We start from the raw sequence: 13,664 nt of genomic DNA, 5'->3' as shown, positions 1-13,664 counted from the left end.
ATATGACTTGTAGTTAATTAACTAACTTATAATAATCACATTTCAAAAATCTTAACTTTCAGGTACTAATTAATTATTAGGTTATTTTTTTATATCACTTATTAAGGAGAATATATATTTTTTTAAATAATAATTATTTCCACTTTGCTCAATGACAGCAAAAAGAAAACATTTGATGTGAATTGCATTTATTCAAAAGGCAGCAGTGAGGTTTGGACAGCATACTTCTAATAATTTCAGGGAAATGCTTGACTTGCCTTTGACATATTTTAGCATTTATAAGGTTTTGACGCTTTGTATACTTTTAAAAAAGGCTAAAATGATCTGGCATGTAGTAGTAGGAAATGAAAATAATGTAAGATAAATTGGCGGCAGGGAAAAATAAAATACAAAGGGAACGAGAGAGATCTCTGATTAAATCACTAATATGATGCTTCAGCAGAGTTCATGTTTATACCTAATACAGCACATCAATACAGTACCTCTCGCTGCTGCTGAGTTTGCAGACAGTATTTTAGTTAATAATCCTGTTTCCTGGTGAGTCTATCTAGTTTTTGAAAAGATAAATTGTCCAGAAAATGTTAAAACTGAGATTTAAAAATTGTAAACCTGTTTTATGGCTTTGGAAGTCCCGCTTGTATCTAAATTCTCTCATAAATACTTTTTCGGTACTATTTGACTGGACAGATGCTGTTGTTTCTGGGCAGCAGGACCTGTCTTAGTAAGTCATTTCTTCCAAATCAATAATGCATTTTCTTTTCTTCTCACTTTTCTTTTGCAGCGGTGACCGCAGAAAACTGAGCTTCACGAAACGAGTAAATAACAAAAGACTTTAATCAAAGCTTAAATCATTGTAATGTTGTTTTAAATGTCCTGCTCGCACATCATCACACTAACAAATAAAATAAAAATAAAAAGAAGAAATTCCTCCTTGAGATATGTGCAATTTTTTTTTTTTCAAGCTGTCAGAATCTCTGTGTCCTTTCTTTAAACAGCTTGATTGAGCCACAGTAAATAACAACCTATGCAGCTATGTGGATTTCCAAGTACCTATAAAAGAAAAGCTTTGTTTTTCTTCCTGTCAATTAACTACTAAATAAGGGCTTATTTGAGGACTGACTGCTAATTTACTAAGAAGGAATGCAAGAAAAAACAACAACAACAACAAAAACAAAAACATCTTACAGATTCCAGCCTTTGTAATTGCTCTTTGTATTTGAGTTGATGCCACTTCAGAAAAAAACAACAGCACATTCAGAGGATGATGGGTCTGTTCAGGGCTGCTGTTCGTCATCACTTAGCAACAAGTGATGTTCAAAGCCATTTGTCCTTGCGCATTTTTGCGCTCTCTCTCTCTCTCTCTTTCTCTCTTGTTCTCTTTCTGTATATCCTCTCATTTTGTGTCTGTGTGCATCCGCAGAGATTTATTCTCATCGAGCTTATAGTTTCAGCATATTTCAATATCATGACATATTACACAATCAGAACGTCAATCATAAATGTGCATCATTTTCCTTTTGTATTTAGCACATTTTTTTTTTGCACCAGTATAAAGATACAGAGAGTGTTATTCTGTCTGTTTGCTAATATCTCTGCTATTAAGCCCATTTAAGACTCAGTCCACCAGGGGGAAGACCCTTACTGCTGACCCAACACACTGAGCCTTTTCACTCCCCAAAATGAGCCAATGCCAATTCCAGAACATTCTGTTACATATTGTACAATATGCAGTCCATTTTATTTTCTATAATTTTTACACATTTTTGAATTTAAATGATTAAATGTAGTGCTATTTTAAGTAATTTTAATCACAGAACATTTAGTGTGCAAATAACAGTGTCAGTCTCTTCTAGTTTTCACCTTTTGCCAGCAAATTAAATCATGAGGTTGCAAACTTTTATCATGTAATCATGTGCTATCGTTGGCTAGTAGTTACAATGGTACAATGATGTTTCGTGTATTCAGAGTTGTTCACAGTGTTGAAGAGATGGATTCTCATGCTAAACATGGAAAGTTTTAAAAAATAATTTAGAAGAATAATTTCTGTGCCATAAATCTTACTTCTGGGTAGGTACAAGTTTCTGCAATTTTTTTTTTTTTCTTTTTTTTTTTTACAGTAGACAATGGTGGAACTCCTTTTATGAGCGTTTCTCTCGGAAAAGCGCCAGCACACACGTTTACCTGAGGATAGCGAGACCGCGCACATCAACGCACTTCATCTGGAAATCATCAGCAGCGCTGCACAGGATTTGTTAAAGAATGTCTCCAAATAAGTGCACTTTTGGATGTGAGGGAAAGTTTACGTGTTCGGCTTCCCAAAGAACCCAGTGTTACATGAACATAAAACATGGAGCCGTCCCTGTGATAAAAGACCCCATTCATGTAAGTACAATTAAATCAGATTTCTGTCATTTTTTTGGAAATCAGCACATAAGTGAACGAAAACAACAGGAAAAATCTGTATTATAGCTCCGCCCATGGCATGCCTCCAGGAGCTCTGCTTTTTCCAGAGAGAATTGGAAAGCTGTATTTTTCTTTTATAAATATTATGAAACTAAAGACTTTTTGGATAAATGAAGGATGCAGCACTACTCTATAGGTACTCAAGATTAACATGAGATTAGGTGAAACTGTGTGTGTTATGTACCCTTTAACTGTAAGATTCAGCTGGGCCAATTTGACATAAAATTTTATGTTTTATGTTATTGCACTTTAGTATTTTTTTCCCCCCACATCATTATATAATAGTTTTTTTTTACCCATCATCACTCCATTCCATGTTATATATATATATATATATATATTTTTTTTTTTTTTTTTTTTTTTTCTCATTCAGTTTGTTATTTTTTAATCTTTTTGTCTCATTTGTTCATTTGAACATTTGTGTCATTTGCTTGCAAGTGGTATATAAATAAAATTGTATTGATTGATTTATTGACTGAATGGTTGGTTGTCTTTTATTTTAAGGTGTCTCTGTAACACTTACGCATTTACATACTGAGCATGCAATATTATAATTTACAACATACACTTAGTAGAGTAAGGGTTATGATTACAGTTATTTGCATGTGATTATGCAGTGTGCAACATGTGAGAAAAGGACACTGTACAATTACTTTAAGTAACTTTTTATTGCACTTTAACTGCACTTTTACATAAAAGAAAAACCTTGAACATATATGTGACACACACACACACACACACACACACACACACACACACACACACACACACACACACACACACACACTTTTTTTAAAGGGCTCTATTATATCTGAAGAGTGCTAACTATTAGCATTCCCATTGATCTTAATGACAGTTGTTCAGCTGGTGTATTTCGAGTCTATTTTATGCTGTTAAGAGCCCTCCAAATATGATCAATGGTGAAACATCTACCATAATATAATGATAGTAAATTATCACAGAATACCCAAATATGTTTTATTGTATATCGACTTTATTTTATTGCCAATGTAGAAAGTTCTCCAACAAAGAAAACCTCTCTTGTCTTCTTGGAGGAAATGCCTCTTACAGATATGTCAGCATAACAGCAGAACTGTACTTTATGAATTATGAATGAATTTATAGTCTAATCAATATGTGATGAAGTACAATGGTTTGTTGGCTGAGCTTGCATCAGTTTCTTTGAACTGTTTATGGAAGTAGTGTTCACAATCATCTTACTGCATATCGATAAACACTGACATTGTTATTTGCACGTATTTACAAAGCACAAACTGACCTTTCTGCCAAACTCTTTCCTCATCTAAAGTCTCTTCTCTGTAGATCTGCTTTTGCTATTTACATTAATTACAAAAAGGCATGCTCCTTTACAGACAATGTTAGATGCAGGTTGCATAAGCATGAGTCCATTAAACAGGGAAATGTTAACAGGGCAGCCACAATCACGCTAAAGGGAAATGCCTGGTTATAAAACCTTGTCTGTTGCTGTTTTGTTCAGCATAAAACTCACCGGCAGAGAATTAAGTATTCAGAACAGGACAATTCAAGGAACTGAAAGAATGTCATGTTTACAACATTCGACTTGTGAACCCACTCCCACAAAAGCTATCAGCAGCAACCAACATGCCATTTCTGGAATGAGCAAACTCAGAGTATAGCAATAGGGCAGTTTGTATAAAAAATAATAGGTTTTTGCCCCTCGCAATGATGGTAAAAATGACAGATTCAAACACATATTACTTGGACATTTATTTCTCATTACCAGCTCATTTTATATTCGCATCGAAACACATTTTTGCTTATATCCATAATCTATCTTTACCGACAGCTTACTTATCACTGCATACTGCTGGCGCGCATTAACGACTTTCCCCATTGCATTGAGAGATAATGTACTTACAAAACACAGTTTTAATTCTGCTGGTTAGAAGTAACCTCTCATTAACCTTGTGAATTCAGAGTACACTAAAGCACCTGATCTGTAGCTTGACTAATAATAGAGTTCTCTGCACCAGGAATTTGCAGATATGACATTGGATAGAATCCTGAATATTTTTGAAGGAAAAACACAGGCAATGCATATTTGATTTGATATAGCATGAGATGAAATTGATTTCCTTGGACTTGTATGCTTGTATTAGACGTTTGTCTCCCTCAGAGTGATATGTAGTCATTACAAGATACGACTGATAAAAATTACAGAGGATATCTGATTACATGCCTCAGTGACACAATGCGCACGCTACACGATTAAAGACAAGGTTTTCATGTGCCACTCATTTCAGATTAAAGAAAACATACTGTATCTAGCTCACTTGACTGAAGTGGATTATATTGGTAGTCACTGATAATGCCTTAATAAAGTGAAAGTTGGAAAATTAGATAATTATCATGTACATGAAGTGGTCTTTTGATGCTTCTGAAATGGTATAGCTCCCATTCTAAACAGCTTTATTACCACAATCACTATAGTTTCAGTAAAACCAAGAACATTAGAGCACTGTAAAAAAATGTTGCTACAATTTCTAACGTTAGTGAAAAATAAGAGCACCTAATTGAGATATAATATAATATATAATATAATATATATATTTATTTATTTATTTTATTTTATTATTATTATTATTATTTGTTCTAAAGAATAAGGACAATCATACCACTTTGGAATGGCATGGGGTGAGTAAATGCTTACAGAATTAGAATTTTGTCATTTTTATTCAACTCTGGCACTGGGATTTGAGGATACATTTTTTCTGAGGAAGTTGATATGGGAGTGAAGGACATCTAAAAGGTGACAAAAGGTTCGAGTGATAGAAGAAAACAATTTTCATACTCTGCATCTTATATCTGGTCATCCTTGTATTTGAATCAAACCATCCTTCACTGTCGTACTTTTTCCCTTACTTGGCTGTTACCATCATACAAGCTCTCAGAGACAAACTCCTCACCGGCCACTCATACTGTAATTATCGACACCAGTGACACGGCAATGATTCATTGTCATTATTCGTCCCAGGGATAAAATGTAAATCTGGATAATAGCTGTCATTTTGGAAGGGGTTTGGTCAGGGAAACTGCATACAGATTGATGCTTAGCTGTCCGTCGCGCCGACGGATGGAAATTAAGTGGTGACTCATGCGCTCACTGCAACAGAAGATATCCATTCTGAAACGGAAACTCAAAGACGATCAACAGCCTCCTCAATGTAAGCATGTTCCCTCTGGGCTCATTACAGCAGTAGCCTGCTGTCTGTGATATAATCCAACAAGAGTCTGTGATCTAACATGTTTAACTGTCTGCAAATGTGTGCATTAAAATATATTTGCCCTTGTGTTTTCTTGTATATATGAATCAGCTGTCTATGTTCCAACCTATTCTTCATGTTAAACAATCTCACGTGTTGGATGTAAAACTCCATAGCAAATACTTGAGTGTCAAGGTAACAACACTGAGAAAAGGTACGCTGTCTGTATATGTATTGGATATGTGGTCTTTAAGACATTTCTCAAACGTGGATATATTTCCCAGGGGTTCAGGGGTTTTTAAGTCGTAATGGCTGATCACATGCTTAAAGCGTTATAGGCTAGACTCACAGCAGGGCATTTAGAGTTGCGGCAAAAGCAAACATGGCCCAAGAGACAACTATGTTCTCTAAACTAAAGGTCACCTTTCAGTCCTCAGTTAGTGCTATATGTTGAAAAAAAAACTATTATACACAATACATACATGCCTTCTGTCGTCTGAGTGATATCTTATGCTTTTTTTTATAAGTCTGTCTTTTAGAATAACAGTAAAAATGTTCACATTCAGGTTTCGATAGAAGATAATTTATATATTGTCATAAACATTTATTGGATTGAAGCACCTTAGGCTTACTGTTATACATGCTTTCTTTCTTTCTTTCTTTCTTTCTTTCTTTCTTTCTTTCTTTCTTTCTTTCTTGAAAATTTCATCTATTTCATGGCATATAAAATATCACAAGCATGCTATTTTCTTTGAATGTGTGATGCAAGTTATTATACACCATAGATACATAAATAAGAATAACAATGTGGTAAATAAAAAATCTGTGATTATTATTATGATAATATATTTAAAATTATATGGCAACAAATACCTGTTTGCAATAGAATAAAGCAGTATAACAACTGTATTTGCAGAGATGACATTAATAATGCCATGTATAATGTAATAATGTAATCTGGTCTTACGCTAAACATACAGGATGGACAGGGACAGTGAATATATAGGTAAGGTAGCAAGCAATGATTTGCTAGATTGCTTAGAAAATTTGTCATAACTTTTGTTCTAATATTTAGAACAATAGTCACACAAAATTGGTTTACACAAATTCCAAGAATATATTACATTAGTCAGAAATTTCCCCAATATAACAATATAACAAGTTGATCCTCCATTGGTAGTATAGTATAACATCTACCAAACATATGCTGTGATTGCATATCAGTCCAGCACAATGTCAGGAGGAACTTCCTCTTTACAAAACTCTGCCAATTCAGCAATATTCTTTAGATATATGTTGTGAATCACTCTCTTGGGGTCATGGGGAACTTATGTACAGCTTTAGCGCGAATGCTGTCAGTGGGTACACAATTTCATGAGATATCTATTTTTTGCCATTCAGACCATTAAAGTGTCTCCTAAGGTCTGAGTGAAGGAAATGTTCTGTAGCCCCTCAGCATTTCCTGTAGCATTTCTTTCGAAGTCACTTTCACTGTCACGCTCTGGAAGGTGCATGATAATGGCCAAATCACATAACACCAATTGAGTGAAAAGCTGACTGAACTGAGTAAGAGGAAGGAATGTGAAGTCAGTAAAAAATAAAAATACCTATGGGTGTTTGTGCTGAAGTGCTTTTGGAAGCACCATACAAATGTACCAAACATATTTGATATCCCGACTTGAATATACGCTTCGTATTGCACGGTGGGAAATTTCACAGACCATTAATCTGGATAGAAAACTATTAGAGATGACATCTGTGTTCTCTGTTGTCCTTTAGATTTTATGGCTAGAAAATCATTCTGATTGTGAGCGAAAGCTGAATTTTACATGATAGGACTTGCGCATTATCACGCACAGACATTATCTATTGGCTTCCATTTCTGTCTCAGTCCTGCTTAACTACAGCATGAGGCATAATAAAAGAAATACACACATCATAGGCTTTTAATGATTATGCAGAATTGCCTTATTTTTGTTGCCATACATCTCTCATGGATGCCCTTTTCGTGACTTTCTGATTTACAAAGGCATCTCACCGGAAATGAGTAATTTGGGGCTATATCTATCTCTGCTCGTTTTTCATTTCAATTTCCACCCCTCTTCCTTTAATGATAAAAACAAATAGTTTTATTTCTTGCAGTAAATCGACTGTTTCATTCGCTCTCTTTCTTTTTCTCTCTCTCCCCAGCTCATCTGCTGGCAAATGATAATGCTCCGATGAAAATGTGCCAGCTTCTATTTATAGAAGATGGCGGCCTGCCAGGCTAATAACTTCTCTCTGACATTTCTGAGAGCACCGAGATTGTCAATTTACTGCTCATCTAGCGGCAAAGCATTTCCTCATCCTGAACGGCTGGCCATTGGTGAGGCTACGCCAGGGAACTGAGCCTGCTAGCGACGCCAGATCCCTTACAACTGCACCTCACTTACATCATAGAGGACATCATGTCCTCCAGCCAAACCCCAGCATGTCTGGTCTCTCTTTTGTCCCTTGGCATTTCTCTCACAAGGTCTATTCCCGTGTCACTTCCTTTCTTTCTTTTTTATTTTCTTCCTTTTACAAATTAATCACCTCTCTTTATTTCAGCACTTTTCTTTTTTTATTTTTTTTTCCACCAGCATTGGTGCCTAAATTGTCTGAATATACATTACGGTAGTAACAACAGCTCGTTTTTTTACTTAAATGTAAATGTAAGTTAAAAAAAAAAAAAAAAAAAAAACTAATACATTGCTACTGTATTTTTTAATGGTAAAATTCTGGCAACCACAGCCGCTGTTTTTATATATTTTTTTTTTACCAAACATAAAAAGAAAAACAAAACAAAAAATATTGCAGTGCATGTGAATTTTGTTTAACACTGCATATGACAGTTTGGGCCTGGGGTGTTTTTCATTCCTCTAGTCTGAGCTAGAGTCCTGCAATGGGTTGGGCACCCGAGGGTGAAACAGGTGGATTTTGACATTCCTAAAATTCACGGGCGAGGATGCGGGCGGATAATTAACTCCTTGCGGGCGGGTAGTAGCGCGGATGAAAAATATGTGCAATATTTGTATGTCTAAATTGCCATTTCACATACACAACATCGATATGACCTTTGACCCATCACATCACCACCACTGCGACAGTGCAACAGCGATGCGAGAGACACGTTTCCACAGCTGGATTTGTAATTCAAGAATGGAGAACGCAACTTAAACCTGGGACTGTGGACGATATCCTTTTCCTGCACATTAACCTTAAGGGAAAGTAAATGCATAGTTTGTGAGCGACATGCTCAGGTTGTATCTTTTCTTGTTCTTCTTCTTTTTTTTTTATTAATTGGTCTATTTGTCAGGTTCCTATTTAAGTGCCGATTGTAGGCTGCTTGAATGGCGCAAAACAAAGCGTACTTTCGTTTCATTAGCAAATTAATGACACTGTCGTGATGTTGAGAGAGGTGCGAGATAAAAAATAAAGCACTTTAATAGAAATTATTTTAGCGTGTTTGATTTATTGCGGGTGCGGATCGGGTAATGGGCCAAATATTAAAGGGTCTAGGTGGGTGCGGATTTAATTTTTATATTATCAAGGGTGACGGGTCGAATCTGGTGCTTAATATTCTTACTATATTATACAATATGGCTCAAAATTTATGATGTATTAAATATTATAGAAAACATGAAACACATATGAAAATTTTTGGACAATTTTCTTTTTTTTACCATCACACAACACACATATGGTCATATATATATAGACACACCTTCTCATTCAATGAGTTTTCTTTATTTTCATGACTATAAAAAGTGTCGAGTCACACTGAAGGCATCAAGGGCTATTTGACCAAGAAGGAGAGTGATGGGGAGCTGCGCCAGATGACCTGGCCTCCACAGTCACCGGACCTGAACCCAATCGAGATGGTTTAGGGGTGAGCTGGAGCGCAAACAGAAGGCAAAAGGGCCAACAAGTGCTAAGCATCTCTCGGGGAACTCCTTCAAGACTGTTGGAAGACCATTTCAGGTGACTACCTCTTGAAGCTCATCAAGAGAATGCCAAGAGTGTGCAAAGCAGTAATCAAAGCAAAAGGTGGCTACTTTGAAGAACCTAGAATATGACATATTTTCAGTTGTTTCACACTTTTTTGTTATCTATATAATTCCATAAATAATTCCACTTGTGTTAATTCATAGTTTTGATGCCTTCAGTGTGAATCTACAATTTTCATAGTCATGAAAATAAAGAAAACTCTGAATGAGAAGGTGTGTCCAAACTTTTATACATATATATATATATATATATATATATATTTTTTTTTTTTTGCATCTTATGGGTGAATTCCTTTTGCCATGCTTTACTTGCTCATTGAGGTACATACAAAGCTTTATTCCAGAACAGTTTATAAACACTGCCTCAAATGCAAATTAGTTTGCAGCTTTCTAATCAAACCAATACTGCATAGGTATGAAATATGATTTTCAAAAAAATTAATTATTATTATTTGTTTTTCCATAAGGCTGGGCTGATGATTTGAGAACTGCATAATAAGTTAAATGAATGAAACTGCTCCCAAAAACATAAATGTACTTAACAGGTAAATTATTCAAAATAAATATGTTTTATTATTTGGAAAATGACCTAAAAAGTCATTCATGGACATAAAAAAATAGAGATATATGAAAATAAAGGCAAATCACAAAATATTCCAACATTCCAGAAAATTTGTCATACAGCTATAGCTGTAATATGCGATACGTAGTGAAATGTGAAATATTTGATCACAATCTCCAGGTCTCTTGTGGCATCTGTAAATACATTAAGAAAAAAGTATATCAGCAGACTGTTGGGGAGTTAAAAAGGCCTTTTGTAAAAGCCCACATATCTATCTTTCTTTCTGTCTTAAAAGGGGGGGGGGGGAATGCTCGTTTTCACTCAATATCCTGTTATTATTGAGTACCTATAGAGTAGTACTGCATCCTTCATAACTCCAAAAAGTCTTTAGTTTTATTATATTCATAAGAGAAAGATAGTCTGTACTGATTTTTCCCGGAAAAACACGACCGGCTGGAGGCGTGACGTGTGGGCGGAGCTAAAGAATCTAGAAGCTAAAGAAGCTAAAGAGTAGGCTTTTGCGTTGAGAGCGTCTGGAAGCTGTGACACAGATCCAGAGGCTGAAATTTAACAAGAGCAGCATCAGCAAACGACGTCTCTATGTGGTATGTACCAAAACTGTATATATTTGCTTAGCGTTTTTGGAAAATGACTAAATTCCACTTTATGTCGTCTTTTTTTTTTTTTTTTTTTTTTTTTTTAAGCAAGTGGCAAGTGCAGTTTGATGACAACATCGCATGTTGTTTACTTAATGTGCTTACGCGCCGATAGCTAAGTTAACAACACAGAGATATTTGAAGCAGTTTTACTCACCGCATGCGGTTCCAACACACGATCGGGTTGTCTTGCCCTGGCAACCAAAAACACACTTCTGTGACATTTCGCGACGCTCTCGCTCTGATCAGTGAGTCTGTGCTCAGCCTCTCAGTGCGCTGCTATACGAAGTGTCCTCAGGACCCATATAAGGAAATTCCGCTCCATCTAACGTCACACAGAGCCATACTCGAAAAAAAACTTTCCGAAAGTTGTGACAAACTGGAGTATTTTTGGAACGAAAATACTCCTTCAAACGTACAAATTAATTTATACAAACTATGTAACACTTTATTATAGAGAACAATTGGAATTATAAACTAGTTACTTATTGGCATGCCTATTATTAAAAATGTGGCTGTTTAGATAGTACTTATAAAGCACATATTCTGCATGTCCACATACCTAATACCCAAACTTAACAACTACCTTACTATTAATAAACAGCAAAGTGAGCAAACTATGAGTTAATTAAGGCAAAAGTCATGGTTAATGGTTTGTTAATCACAAGAACTGGACCTTAAAATAAAGTGTGACCACAAACTTTACACGAGTTAATATTTTTAGCTTATAATAAACCTTATATTAGGTACACTGCCATTCATACAAGTTTTGTTTTTCTTCTTTTTTTTTTTCTGAAGAAATATCTTATGCTCATCAAGAAACTGATAAAAAAAAAAAAAAAAACAACACCGAATTTTTTTTTTTTTACAATTTAAAATAATGATTTTTCAATTTTAATATAAGTAAAATATTCAATATAATTTATGTCTGAGATGCAATTGTGAATTTTCAACATTACTACTCCAGTCTACAGTGTAACTTGATCCTCCATTCTAGTTTGATGATTTATCAGTGTTGAAAACAGCTTAATAATTTTTGCAACATGTGATACTATCTTACCTGATGCAAATATTAAAATGGAGAGTCTTAAAGTTTATGATTTAGCTTTTAATTGGATGCTATCCATAAGGTGATGCATGCAAAAAATGTATGTGCAAACGGACTCATACAGGAGTAGCTCAGCTAAAAAACATGAGGAAAACCATTGGGACAATATATCAACATAAGCAAACCCAGATATTCATATTAAGAGAGGATTAGATTCCTCAGATGACCACAGAGTTTATGGATATTTTGCCGTAGAATTTTAACAGAAATTGTTTGAAAACAATAAAAAAATTAAATAAAACCTAGACTGGGCAGGTTTGGGCAAAGTGTATCTGTAAAATGTACTCAGTTACAATTGTAACCTCGGTTACCTGAGATACGGGAATGAGTACTGGGTCTGATTAGACTCTAAGGGGGAAAAAACTGTTTTTCTCCTGAAATGAAGCCTTTTTTATATTGCAGCGTAAATGCATGTGCATTGGTTTCAAAGAACCTATGACCACGAAGCCCACCAAAGCTTGCCAGAATGGGCTGAGGAACCAGTGCAACCACTCCATGCTATGGCAGAGTAACAACTACATGTGTAACCTTTCTCTAGGACCTCGGGGCTCAAGGGGACAATAATAGCAAACACTTCCCCGGGTAAACTAGCTAAGCTCACAGCGATCATGCCAAACCTGGGTGATCATTCCAGAAGACTTGCACAGCCTCGGCACCTAGGGGAATATTGTTTCCATTGTGAGAACATGAGTCATGAACCATCATCGGCATGCATGGGAGTCCTGCACGTACCGAAATAATGGTGAATCAGCCGAGCAGAAAAGTTGCTGTTCCCTTGCGAGTCGTGTCAATGGTGAGCCGTCTCTTCAGTCAGCGGAGATCAGTGAAGAACGTTGTCATTGCTGAAGAACGAGAAATCTGAATCCTATGATGAAATGGCCACTTATAGATCCAGATGATTCATGGCCATAGGTTCATTCAGCACTGCTTCTCAGCCATTGGTTAATTTTTTTAAGTGTACTGCACAAACCAATGGCCATGCAGTTACACTGCATTATTGAAAAAGGCTTCAGTTCAGTAGAAGAAAAAAAAAAAAAAAAGCAAGTTTTGCAAACCTTTCACTACCAAAACCTTACAAATGAAAAAGAGTTAATACCCTCATAATTTTGAGAGTGATTTAATCTGTCATTCAGCCCTTTCAGCCAATTGTATGTGACCTCATTGAGTGTATTTACAGCACATATCAGGCCCTCAAAAACAAATCATGGCCTGAAATCTATATGGGCATTGAATCAATATAGCATCATTTGTCTTTTCTTCTGTCAGGTGAGTTACTCTATGGATATGAATAGTTCCCCCAAGGGTGTTATGGTAATATGCAGCATTTATTAGTAGATTTATGATGCATGAATGCTATGAGGTCTGGTCCATGCTGAACAAATTCTGAGGTGGACATGGTACAGTATTGACCAAGTGGAAAAATTTAAGACTGTTTCACACCAAATATGAATAGTGCACCTGCATCTGTCAAAAGCAAAGAAGCAGAAAAAGCAACACATGTTTAACAAAAGTAAAGTACGCCATGTCAGCACAAAAACAACTGGAAAATTAAATGCAATTATTCACATGAACTGCAATTGTATTGAGGATTTTCTTTTTTTT

At 35.6% G+C, this 13,664-nt stretch overlaps 1 long non-coding RNA gene across 1 annotated transcript in view; it reads right to left on the bottom strand.

The window, feature by feature from the left end:
- LOC127948348 (uncharacterized) overlaps positions 1-12,907 on the bottom strand; it is a 27,325-nt gene extending 14,418 nt beyond the window's left edge. The window contains exons 1-2 of the long non-coding RNA XR_008152064.1: positions 12,795-12,907; positions 12,680-12,718 (exon numbers count right to left, since the gene is read on the bottom strand). This is a non-coding gene — a long non-coding RNA (uncharacterized LOC127948348). The remainder of the gene's footprint in view (positions 1-12,679; positions 12,719-12,794) is intronic.
- Positions 12,908-13,664: the final 757 nt, after the last annotated feature.

The sequence above is a fragment of the Carassius gibelio genome, chromosome B1 (genome assembly GCF_023724105.1).
Source record: "Carassius gibelio isolate Cgi1373 ecotype wild population from Czech Republic chromosome B1, carGib1.2-hapl.c, whole genome shotgun sequence".
In the NCBI taxonomy this organism is placed as follows: Eukaryota; Metazoa; Chordata; class Actinopteri; order Cypriniformes; family Cyprinidae; genus Carassius; species Carassius gibelio.
Note: the sequence above shows the minus strand (reverse complement) of the source record. Positions and strands in the feature narration are given on the sequence as shown.